General features: G+C 35.1%; 1 long non-coding RNA gene across 1 annotated transcript in view; it reads left to right on the forward strand.

The window, feature by feature from the left end:
• LOC110264260 overlaps window positions 145-10868 on the forward strand; it is a 14145-nt gene continuing 3421 nt past the window's right edge. The window contains exons 1-2 of the long non-coding RNA XR_002350083.1: window positions 145-326; window positions 5117-5119. This is a non-coding gene — a long non-coding RNA (uncharacterized LOC110264260). The remainder of the gene's footprint in view (window positions 327-5116; window positions 5120-10868) is intronic.

Raw genomic sequence — 10868 nt, forward strand, 5'->3', positions numbered from 1 at the left:
GTTCTAAATAAGCCTGCTTCTATTCGCTTTAGAAGGGCACTAATTAGCTTGGCAACAGACATGGGACTCCATCCTTTGGTTCCTTATTTCTCACGCTTTGTAGCTAATCAGGTACTTACAAGTTTATATTAGTGACATTCTTTTTTGGTTAATCTTTGAATGATATAGTCATATCTTACAAAAGAGACTTAAACACTCTTCTTTAATATTTTTTCCCAATATCATAACAGGTGGCACAAAACTTGCATAATTTAACACTTTTATTTTCCTTGATGCGTCTTGTCCGGAGCATTCTACAAAATCCTCACATACATATAGAGCTTTATGTAAGTATGCTGTTATTGAAAATGTCTTCACATCTGTAATTTATCAACTTCTGAAGATTGCTTCCATGCTAATATGACAAACTCTTATGGTATAGTGAACTGGTTCAGCTTTCCATATTTTAATGAATTAATAGAGTAATAACAAACACCATTTTGGATGCTTAACTAAAGCAAAGACTGAAGGGAAGTTATACCTTCCTGAACCTTGAGCTATAACTGCAGTTATATGTCCTCTTAGTTATTGTATCTTCCTAATTATGTTCTTTTTCATTTAATTCTGCTAGTTACATCAATTGATGCCACATATCATTACCTGTGTTGTTGCAAAAAGGATTGGAAACAGACTATCTGATAATCACTGGGAGCTTAGGAACTTCGGTGTTAATCTTGTTGCTTCAATATGCAAAAGGTTACCTTTTTTCTATTAAATGATGTCGATCTAGATCACCACTATATTAGAGCTCCTTTAAACATAATGTTCAACTGATTATTCCCGGCCATTGTTATCCCTCTTGATCACCATTATTGCACATTTTTTCCAATTTGTATATAGTTATTCCATAGTACAATGACCAGGAGCAACAAGAAAGTCCAGTGATAAAATGCTTACTTTGGTTTCTCTGTTCAATATGCTTTCATTGTTTAGATCTGAATAGTTCTGTGTTGAATGCTATTTCTTGTTGTTGTTGAGCTGTTAATTATATAATTAGATTCAAATGGAACACTATATCTAGATTAATCCAAGTTAACTGCCTCTATTGAATAGTTAATGACCAGAAGAACTGTAGTTGATAGGTCCTTGACATGCTTTGCAACTTGTTAATTTAAGATTGTGCCTTGGAAGAAACATGAATTCTTCTCTTACACCCTTTCATCATTGAACTGGTTAGGGTGGCCCTGTGCACAAGGTTACTACCTATGCACAACTTAACCATTGTATGTGGAGAGGTTGTCTAGTGGTTGGCCATGGGTTATGTAAATAATGAAGTTGTAATGACAGTAAACAAGAAAATTTTGATCATGTATGTTATGTATCATTTTCTATTTTGTAATATCACTTCCCTAACCTGTGAAATTTTACAGATTTGGGAATGTTTATCATAATCTTTAGCCATGAGTGACAAAGACTTTTCTTCATGCAGCCCCAAATCGAAAGTCACTGGAACTAGACCAGATGTTGAGGTGAGCTTCACTTATTCATCTCAAGAATACATTGTATATAGATTATGTTGTCACTATTTTTTTATTTTTGTCAGAATTTGATACTTGGGAAATAAATGAGAAATGGAAAAATATAAGGAGGCAGAGAAGCCTGAGGCAGAGGATTAATTAATGACCACACTGTTTAAATCAATGGACACAATAATGATGAATGGTTTCTGTACAGATGAAGTTCCAATTTTAGAACCTAATTAAGCAACCTTATTGTATATTTTGACTTAATCAGAGGACAATAGTTGATGTATCAATACACTTTGTTGATGTATGGTTGTTACTTGTTATTATAATTGATGTATCAACACTTTGTTTATATTTTGAATTATATTGACTTGTTTGTTTATAGTACTTTTCTTTTAGTTTAATAATACGATGAATTTGTTTATTTTTTGAAATATTATAAATATTCAAATACAAATTAGATAAAAATTTGTATTAAATTTATATTTATTTTGTATGAAAACAAGTTTTTTTTGTAATTGGAAAAAAAATTATTTTACCTTACTAACGGATTTACAAACGGATTTTCTGTCTGTAATCAGAGTGTGAGATGATTTTCCAAGGTTCAAATTACAGACAGAAAATCTGTCGGAAAATTTGTCTGTAATTACAGACGAAAAATCTGTCAAAAAATCTGTCTGTAATTACAGACGGAAAATCCGTCTGAAAATCTGTCTGTAATTACAGACAAAAAATCTGTCTTTTCTGTCTGTACTTATAGACAGAAAATCCGTCTGTAATTACAGACAGAAAATCCGTCTGTAATTACAGACAGAAAATCCGTCGGAAAATTCGTCGATTTCAGGAAATGGATGGAGAATTTACAGAGGAAAAATCCGTCGGTAACTGGTAAAAATCCGTCGGTAATTTTCTGACGGAAAAAAATCCGTCGATAAATAATTTCTGACGGAGTTTTTACAGAGGGACAAAATCCGTTGGTAACCAAAAATTCGTCTGTAATAAAGACTAAATCTGTCTGTAAATCTGTCTGTATTAATCCATTTTCTAGTTGTGTTGGCTTATTAAGATAGTTTTTAATTAAAAATTCAAATTAATAGAATAAATTATAATTAAATTAAATTTCAATAACCATAAAATTCTATTTAATTATGTTTGTTAAAAATAATTTTTTAAAAATAAAATCTCAATATAATATAATAACTCATAAATAACTGATTATTTAATTTTTAAAAATTTGGGGTGTTACAAATTTTTTGTTTTGAATTTTCTCGTCAACATATAACTTGCTTATTTTTTAACATTATCTGATTGTTCATGTATATCTTTGCTTACCTGCGAGTTTGATTGCTTACTTGAATCCCTTTAAATATTCATCCTTGACAATACCTATACTTTTATTTATAAATTCTATTTTCTTTGATCTAAGTTCGAATTTATTTTATTATAATAATTTTCGAGGACGAAAATTTTTGTAAGGTGGGTAGAATGTAACAACCCGAGTCAAATAATTAGTTATTTGTGCTTTATTATATTTTTTGAGAATTTTATTTTAAGAAAATTATTTTACTAAAGGTAATTAAATAGAGGTTCATGATAAATGACGTTTAAATTAATTAGAATTTTTATATAGTACATTTGATTTTAAAATTATTATTCCACCCTTCAATTTTATCAAAATATCCATTGTACCCAAATTCTTTTATAAAATTCCTAATTTCTAACCCCAATTCCCAAATTGAAAATCACAAACCCTAACCCTAATCCCCCAAATGCCTAAATTCCCAATTAGAAACCCTAGAACCCCACCCATTCTGAGAAAACGTAGAGAGAAGAGAGAAGGAAGCTAAGCACCGCGGGAAAGAGAAAGGGAGAAGAGGGAGAAGAGGTCGCCGGTGGGGGAAGGGGAGACCGCAACCATTGTTGCCACATGACGCGAGGAGAGGGAGAGCTCGTTCGCACTTCCATTGCTGTTGACCTGTCAAAGCTAGCGCGAGAAAAGAGAAGGAAGGGGCGCTGTCTCGTGCCGTCGCCGTCGCACCTCGCTACCGTCGCCGTGGAGACTGCCACCAGTGTTAGAATCGCAAACTGACGAGGAAGAAGTCGATCATATCACTGCCGCTATGTCTTGTCACTGATGTGTGCCGCCAGGTTCGTCGTCGTCGCCGTTCGTTCTAGCCACCGCTGCCGCCGTTGGAGTCACCGAGAATGAGAGCCCGACGCGAGAGGAATAGCACGCATTGCAGGGAAGAGGGAGAGAGGTCCGAGGCTAAGCTGGTTCCTACCACCATTGTTCTGCCACACCACTGCTAGGGCCAGCCACCATCTCCGTGCTAACCGCCATTGCTCAGGTCGTCAGAATCAAACTTAGAGCTGTTGCTGCATTGTACTTAGTTCCTTTTGGTACAGTAAGTTATCTTTGCTCTGAAAACTCCTTAAATCGTTGATTTCGTTATATGTTTCTAAGGATCTTACAACGTTAGTACCTTAGGATCAAATCCCGGTTATTACATGTTGGTGATTTTAAGTTGCTGTTGTGGTTGTGGATATAGTGGAGCTGTGGTTACGGCTGCCACTGAATGCGGGATGAGGGAAAAGGGTTTTTTTGACGCGTTTGGTTTTGCGAGTTTCAACGAGCTGAGGTAGGGGCAATTTCTTAAACTCAATTTATTATCAAGAATTGTTTTAAGTTGATATTAATATGAAAAATATATTTTTATGATTTCATAAGTCTTATAAATTGAACTGAGTTGCCTTGAATGAATGTAAATGCTAGTTTGAATGGTTTATTGATTGATTGAAGATGTTTAGTTGGGTTTTATACTTGGTTTAAGGTTATTATAATGATGATTGGATTGTGACTGTTTCTGATTATTGAGTTGGAAATTTGGTTTGATTAAATACTATGTAAAATGATTTTCTTAGTTTGAGGTTAATTTAATATTGAAAATGAATCGACATATGAAATGATTTGAGATATTGGGAATGGGTTTTGTTGATTTATCGGAAATGATTTTGAGAATAGGAAATGATTTTGACATTGGAAATTGGTTTGAATTGTTGGTAATGAATTGAGATTTGAAGGTGATTTCTGATATTGGAATTAGTTTTAGTTATTAGAAATGGTTGAAAAGAGGTTGAGAAACGGTTTGATTGGGACCCTTAAAGAGTGGCAAAAGTCCCAGTTTTAGAGAAGATGTTGTCAAAAATTTTATAAAACTCTAAGATTTTATTTGAAGTGTTATTTAAAGGAAACTTTAGTTTAAGAATCATAATATTTGACTTTGGTTTTGTTTTGAAAAGATGATTTATTATGAGGTTGATTTGAGATTCTTGTTTGGGTGAAAATAATTTTTATGAAAGAAAAATGGATCTGAATTGTTCTTAAAAGAGAGATTTTGATATTTGAAACACCTGGGCAGTATGCAAGGGTTATGGCTTAGTCCCACTTGCTCTGGGTCAAGATTTTAAGAAAGAAGGGTTTGAATGTGAATTTTGACCTGGCAAGGATCGTTATGGTGTACCGTTTGCCCAGTGTCGTGATATCTGTAAGGATCATGGTGGTGTACCACTCACAGGTAGTGGGGATCGTGGGGTTCTGTACTGCCCACGAGTTTGTCATTTTCCAATTGAAAACATCTGTGGGGATCGGGGTGGTTTACCGCCCGCAGATAGTGGGAATCGAGGTGGTTTACCACCCACCATCCAGGTGAGGGTCGTGGTACTGTACCGCTCACCATTTTTTAAGAGGACGATATCTAAGTTATCTACCGGATGTGTCGGGTTCTGGAAAACTTACTGACACGTGAGCTCACGACCAGTAGGACAGGTATGCATTATGTTACATTTGTATGCTTTGTTTGGGTGTGCTTAAGTATTTTGGTTTGCCTATTTGATGAATTATGTTCAACTGGTAACTATGATACTTTCTGTAACTATTCTTTATATGTGATTTCCTTGAATTTGTTTGTGTTTGTGATTGATTCTATTTGAGATTGAGTTTCGATGATGAAATGTTTTGAATTGGGCTGGAGGCTGAGGTGATTTGATTTGAGCCAAAGGCCGAGATTTGATTATATATCGGGCCGGAGGCTGTGATTGGTTGTGTTTGGGCTGGAGGCCATGAATGATTGAATCAGTGGTAAGTTTTGGTTAAAATGTTATTTTGCTTGAAATTTTTGTATGAAAAATACGAATCCTATATTTGAATAATAAGCTAATAATCACTGCATTTTGAAAATAGTTTTATTTAAAATATCTTCTTAAGACAATTCTTAAGAACCCCTTACTAAGAACCTTTTCGAGGACGATGTTCTCACTCCCCTACAGACTTCTCTTTTCAGGATGGACGAGGAAGTTAATGAAGCTTTTTTGATAAGTCCTTAGCTGTACTGTTTCTGTTTGTAGATATATTCGTCATAGTTTTCTCTCGCCTTTGTCATTATAATTTTGTAAGAGGGATAGGAGCTGTATGATATGTATGTATGTAACATTTGTAAGATACTTGTATAAGAAGTTTTGTTTATATTTATATGCATATTTGTTATCAAATAAAAAGAATTTTGATTTCTCAAAGAAATAGTGATGATCTGATATTCGAGTGAAAGGCTCATATTTTATTTTTATTAAGTATAGAAGTCATCATACTACCCTAGCTATCAGAGTGGCACAACTAGAGGCGTGACATTCTGATAGTGACGGTGTTACAAAAGACACAGCGAAAATATAAAAGGATAGATAACGGTTTTTCTACTAGACCTCTAAGAAATCTGTTCTTAGCAACCTAGGTCACCGGAAGGGATTCCCTACTAGACCTTCAAAAAACCTGTCATTGACAACCTAGATCAGAGGGATGAAAATTGAAAGAAACCACCATGTAGAATCACCATAGTGTTGGATCCTTCAATCTCCTCATGCAACAAGCGAAGCAAATCACTCACCTCACTTAATTACACAATAAAAAAACGTGCATAAATCACTCACCTCACCAAAAGTGTTTAAATAGGCCCTTAACAAACTAACTAAAAGATAAGATAAGATAATTTAATTTAAATCTCCTAAAGATAAGATAGCTCATTTAAATCAGATTTGATCTTATTGGATTAGATCAAATTTGATTTAAATTTTAAAATCTAAAGATATGATAACTAATTTAAATAAGATTTGATCTTATTAGAATAGATCAGACTTGATTTAAATTTAAAATTTTTAAAAATACTACTAAACAAATCAAAAGTAAACTAAATCTTTCAACAAACTCTGACAACAAAACAAACTAAAATAAAGGCCTAAACTTTCGAAAACTAATAATAAAGTATGCCTCCCATTGAATTTGAAAAGCTTTATTAGGCTTCTTATTGTCCTGCCTTAGCCCAATGGGCCTTATGAGTTGTTGTCATTTCAGCACCACTATTTTTTTAGACGGACTCTTGGTCTTCTTGATGTCCAAGACCAGCATGGTACAATTCTTCTAGTATTCAAATCTTTGAACATGACGAGATTACCATTCTGTCCCTTAGCTCTAAAATGAAAAAAATGCCCTCCTGACCACGTATCAATTCCAAATCAACCTAAATCCACTAAACAGGAATCAATTTTTAGGAAATCCCAACAACGACATGAATCATAATCAATAAAAGTAGAAAACAATAACCAGCAGCATTCCAAATCAACTTAAATCAACTAAATAGGACTTAATTTTTAGAAAATCTCAATAACAGGAGTTGTAATCAATAAAACTAGAAAACAATAAACAGAAAATACATGAGCATTGAACATGATACTTACCAATGCCACCATAAGGCCAAATGCGCAACTGTACGATGGCTGATGGTGGAGCGGCATCAGCTGCTGCCTCACTGTTGTGGCTGGACTTTGATGCAGTGGCATCTGTCGCTGGACTCAGCGTCATCGTGAATACGAGTTGCTGAGCGGTAGGAGGCGGTGACATCGTCGTGGATGGCGGCACGTAGTTCGAGTTAGGGACCATGATGAATGGCTAGTCCACTGTAGCGTGACCGGGGTGGTCGGAGTAGAAGGAGAGGATCCAGAACTCCCGAGGGTACCAGAGGAAACCCTTCCTCTACCCCAACCACGGCTGCAACCATGACCGGCAGCTTGATTCGCACCTCTTTCAAACAGTGTCAAACAACTCCAGCAACAATGTTCATCAATTTAATTCAATAATCGAAACACTTTTCAAAGATGAAATTCAAAGTTCAAATTCAAAATCAAATAATAAAAAAAAATTCAATAATCAACAAAATCTCAGCATATTCATAAACTCAAATTCGGCCATCTTTAAACACGTATAAAAATGCAGTCTCCATAATCATCATATACATCATCTAACTAGGTTTTCATATTGAGAAAGAAAAAAAATTAAATAGAAAACAAAGATTTTTTGACAATTTTTTTAATTTACAACAAAATATTTTAGCCTCATATAGAGATTTCAATAAACAAAAGAAAGTATAATCTAATCGAATTTCAACTTGCATCAAGATTAAGCATACAAGCTTCTATTTTTAATATTCGCATTTGAATCTGTTACCTATTGTTGCAGAGGTAGAATCGATTTGAAGAAGAGAAGCTCGACAGCGGCGGTGGTGGTGGCAGTATGAGCAAACACTAGAGAGGCAAAGCTGAGGAGTAGCGTGGTGGCTCTGTGGTGCGGTGCAACGGTTCAAAAAACAAAAAAGGTTAACGGTGAAGGCAAAGAGAGAAAAGGGAGAAGAAGAAGATTGAAGGGGTCTCGGGGGTGGATGTGCTAACGGAGATGGAGAAGGGGCTGTGGTGGTGGTGGTGTCGGCGCAGTAGATAGTGGTTTTGGGGAGAGGGAAGCAGATGCTGGTTTTGGTGGTTTAGTGAGAGAGGGAGTGAATCTGAATAAGGGGAAAAAGGGTTAGCATTTTGAATTTACGTCCCAGTTATCGTCGGACTTTTCTGATAGTAAAACTTTGCAGGTCACCAAAACGCATCATTTCACTAATTAGCTATACCATCAGAAAAATTCGCCGATAAATCCGACGGTAAATAACGGGTGATGAGCGGATAATTTATACGCTTTTTGGCATTATTTTTACTTAGTTTTTAGTATGATTTAGTTGGTTTTTAGTATATTTTTAATAGTTTTTAATTAAAAATCACATTTCTGGACTTTACTATGAGTTTGTGTGTTTTTCGGTGATTTCAGGTATTTTCTGGCTAAAATTGAGGGAGCTGAGCAAAAATCTGATTCAGGCTGAAAAAGGACTGCTGATGCTGTTGGATTCTGGCCTCCCTGCACTCAAAGTGGATTTTCTAGAGATACAGAACTCCAAATGGAGCTCTCTCAATTGCGTTGGAAAGTAGACATCCAGGGCTTTCCAGCAATATATAATAGTCCATACTTTGCTTAAGGATAGACGACGTAAATTGGCGTTCAACGCCAGTTCCATGTTGCAATCTGGCGTCCAGCGCCAGAAACAAGTTACAAGTTGGAGTTCAACGCCAGAAACAGGTTACAACCTGGCGTTGAACGCCCAAAACAGCCCAGGCACGTGAGAAGCTTAAGTCTCAGTCCCAGCACACACCAAGTGGGCCCCAGAAGTGGATTTCTGCACTATCTATCATAGTTTACTCATTTTCTGTAAACCTAGGTTACTAGTTTAGTATTTAAACAACTTTTAGAGATTTATTTTGTATCTCATGACATTTTTAGATCTAAACTTTGTACTCTTTGACGGCATGAGTCTCTAAACTCCATTATTGGGGGTGAGGAGCTCTGCAGCGTCTTGATGAATTAATGCAATTATCTCTGTTTTCCATTCAAACACGCTTGTTCCTATCTAAGATGTTCATTCGCGCTTCACTATGAAGAAGGTGATGATCCGTGACACTCATCACCTTCCTCAATCCATGAACATGTGCCTAACAACCACCTCCGTTCTACATCAGATTGAATGAGTATCTCTTAGATTTCTTAATCAGAATCTTCGTAGTATAAGCTAGAATTGATGGCGGCATTCATGAGAATCCGGAAAGTCTAAACCTTGTCTGTGGTATTCCGAGTAGGATTCAAGGATTGAATGGCTGTGATGAGCTTCAAACTCGCGATTGTTGGGCGTAGTGACAGACGCAAAAGAATCAAGGGATTCTATTCCGACATGATCGAGAACCAACAGATGATTAGTCGTGCTGGGACAGAGCATTTGGACCATTTTCACTGAGAGGACGGGAAGTAGCCATTGACAACGGTGACACCTTACATACAGCTTGCCATGGAAGGAGCCTTGCGTGTGTAAAGAGGAGTACAAGAGAAAAACTGAAATAAAGAACACAAAGCATCTCCAAAACCCCAACATATTCTCCATCATTGCACAATAAGTATTTATATTTATGCCCTTTGACTCTTTACAATTGAAGTTGAAAAACACTGTTGTTCGCATCTTGACTAAGAATAATAAGATAACCATAGCTTGCTTCAAACCAACAATCTCCGTGGGATTCGACCCTTACTCACGTAAGGTATTACTTGGACGACCCAGTGCACTTGCTAGTTAGTGGTACGAATTGTGAAAGGTGTGATTCACAATTCGTGCACCAAGTTTTTGGCGCCGTTGCCGGGAATTGTTTGAGTTTGAACAACTGACGGTGAATCTTATTGCTTAGATTAAGAAAAATTTTTCTTTTTGGTTTAGAGTCTTCTAATATTGTTTTTGGTTAAAATTTTAGAATCCTTATTTTTTTCTTTCAAAAAAAATTTTTTCGAAAATTATATTTTTATAATTGAATTTTTTTTCTTGTTTGATCTTTAGTTTTTCTTGTTTTGTGATTTTTCTTGTTTTTCTTGTGCCTTTTCAAAACATTAGTTTTCAAAAAAAATAATTTTTTCATTCTTAGTTATTTAAAAATACTTCTTCAAAACAAGTGTTACATTTATAACTCAGTTGGCTAGAGCGTTAGTATGTGTTCTTGGCAATTGGGTCAGAATCTTTTATATTCTTTTCAAAATCTTCTTTTTCAAAAATAATTTTTCTATCAAATCTTGTGCCAAACTTTAAGTTTGGTGTTTTCTTGTTGATTTTTCTGTTTTTCGAAAATTTTATTTTGGTTTTCTAAAAATTTTAAGTTTGGTGTTCTTTCTTCATGTTCTTGTGTTCTTGTGAGTCTTCAAAGTGTTCTTGAGTTTTCCTTGTGTCTTGATCTTAAATTTTTAAGTTTGGTGTTCCTTGGTGTTTTCCCTCCAAAATTTTCGAAAACAAGGAGCATTAGATCTAAAAATTTTAAATCTTGTGCTATCTTTTTATTTTTATTTATTTATTTCAAAATTTAAAACTTTTTTAAAAAAAATCATATCTTTTTCAAAACTTCCTAACCACTTTC

Source organism: Arachis ipaensis, chromosome B07 (assembly GCF_000816755.2).
Source record: "Arachis ipaensis cultivar K30076 chromosome B07, Araip1.1, whole genome shotgun sequence".
Taxonomy (NCBI): Eukaryota; Viridiplantae; Streptophyta; class Magnoliopsida; order Fabales; family Fabaceae; genus Arachis; species Arachis ipaensis.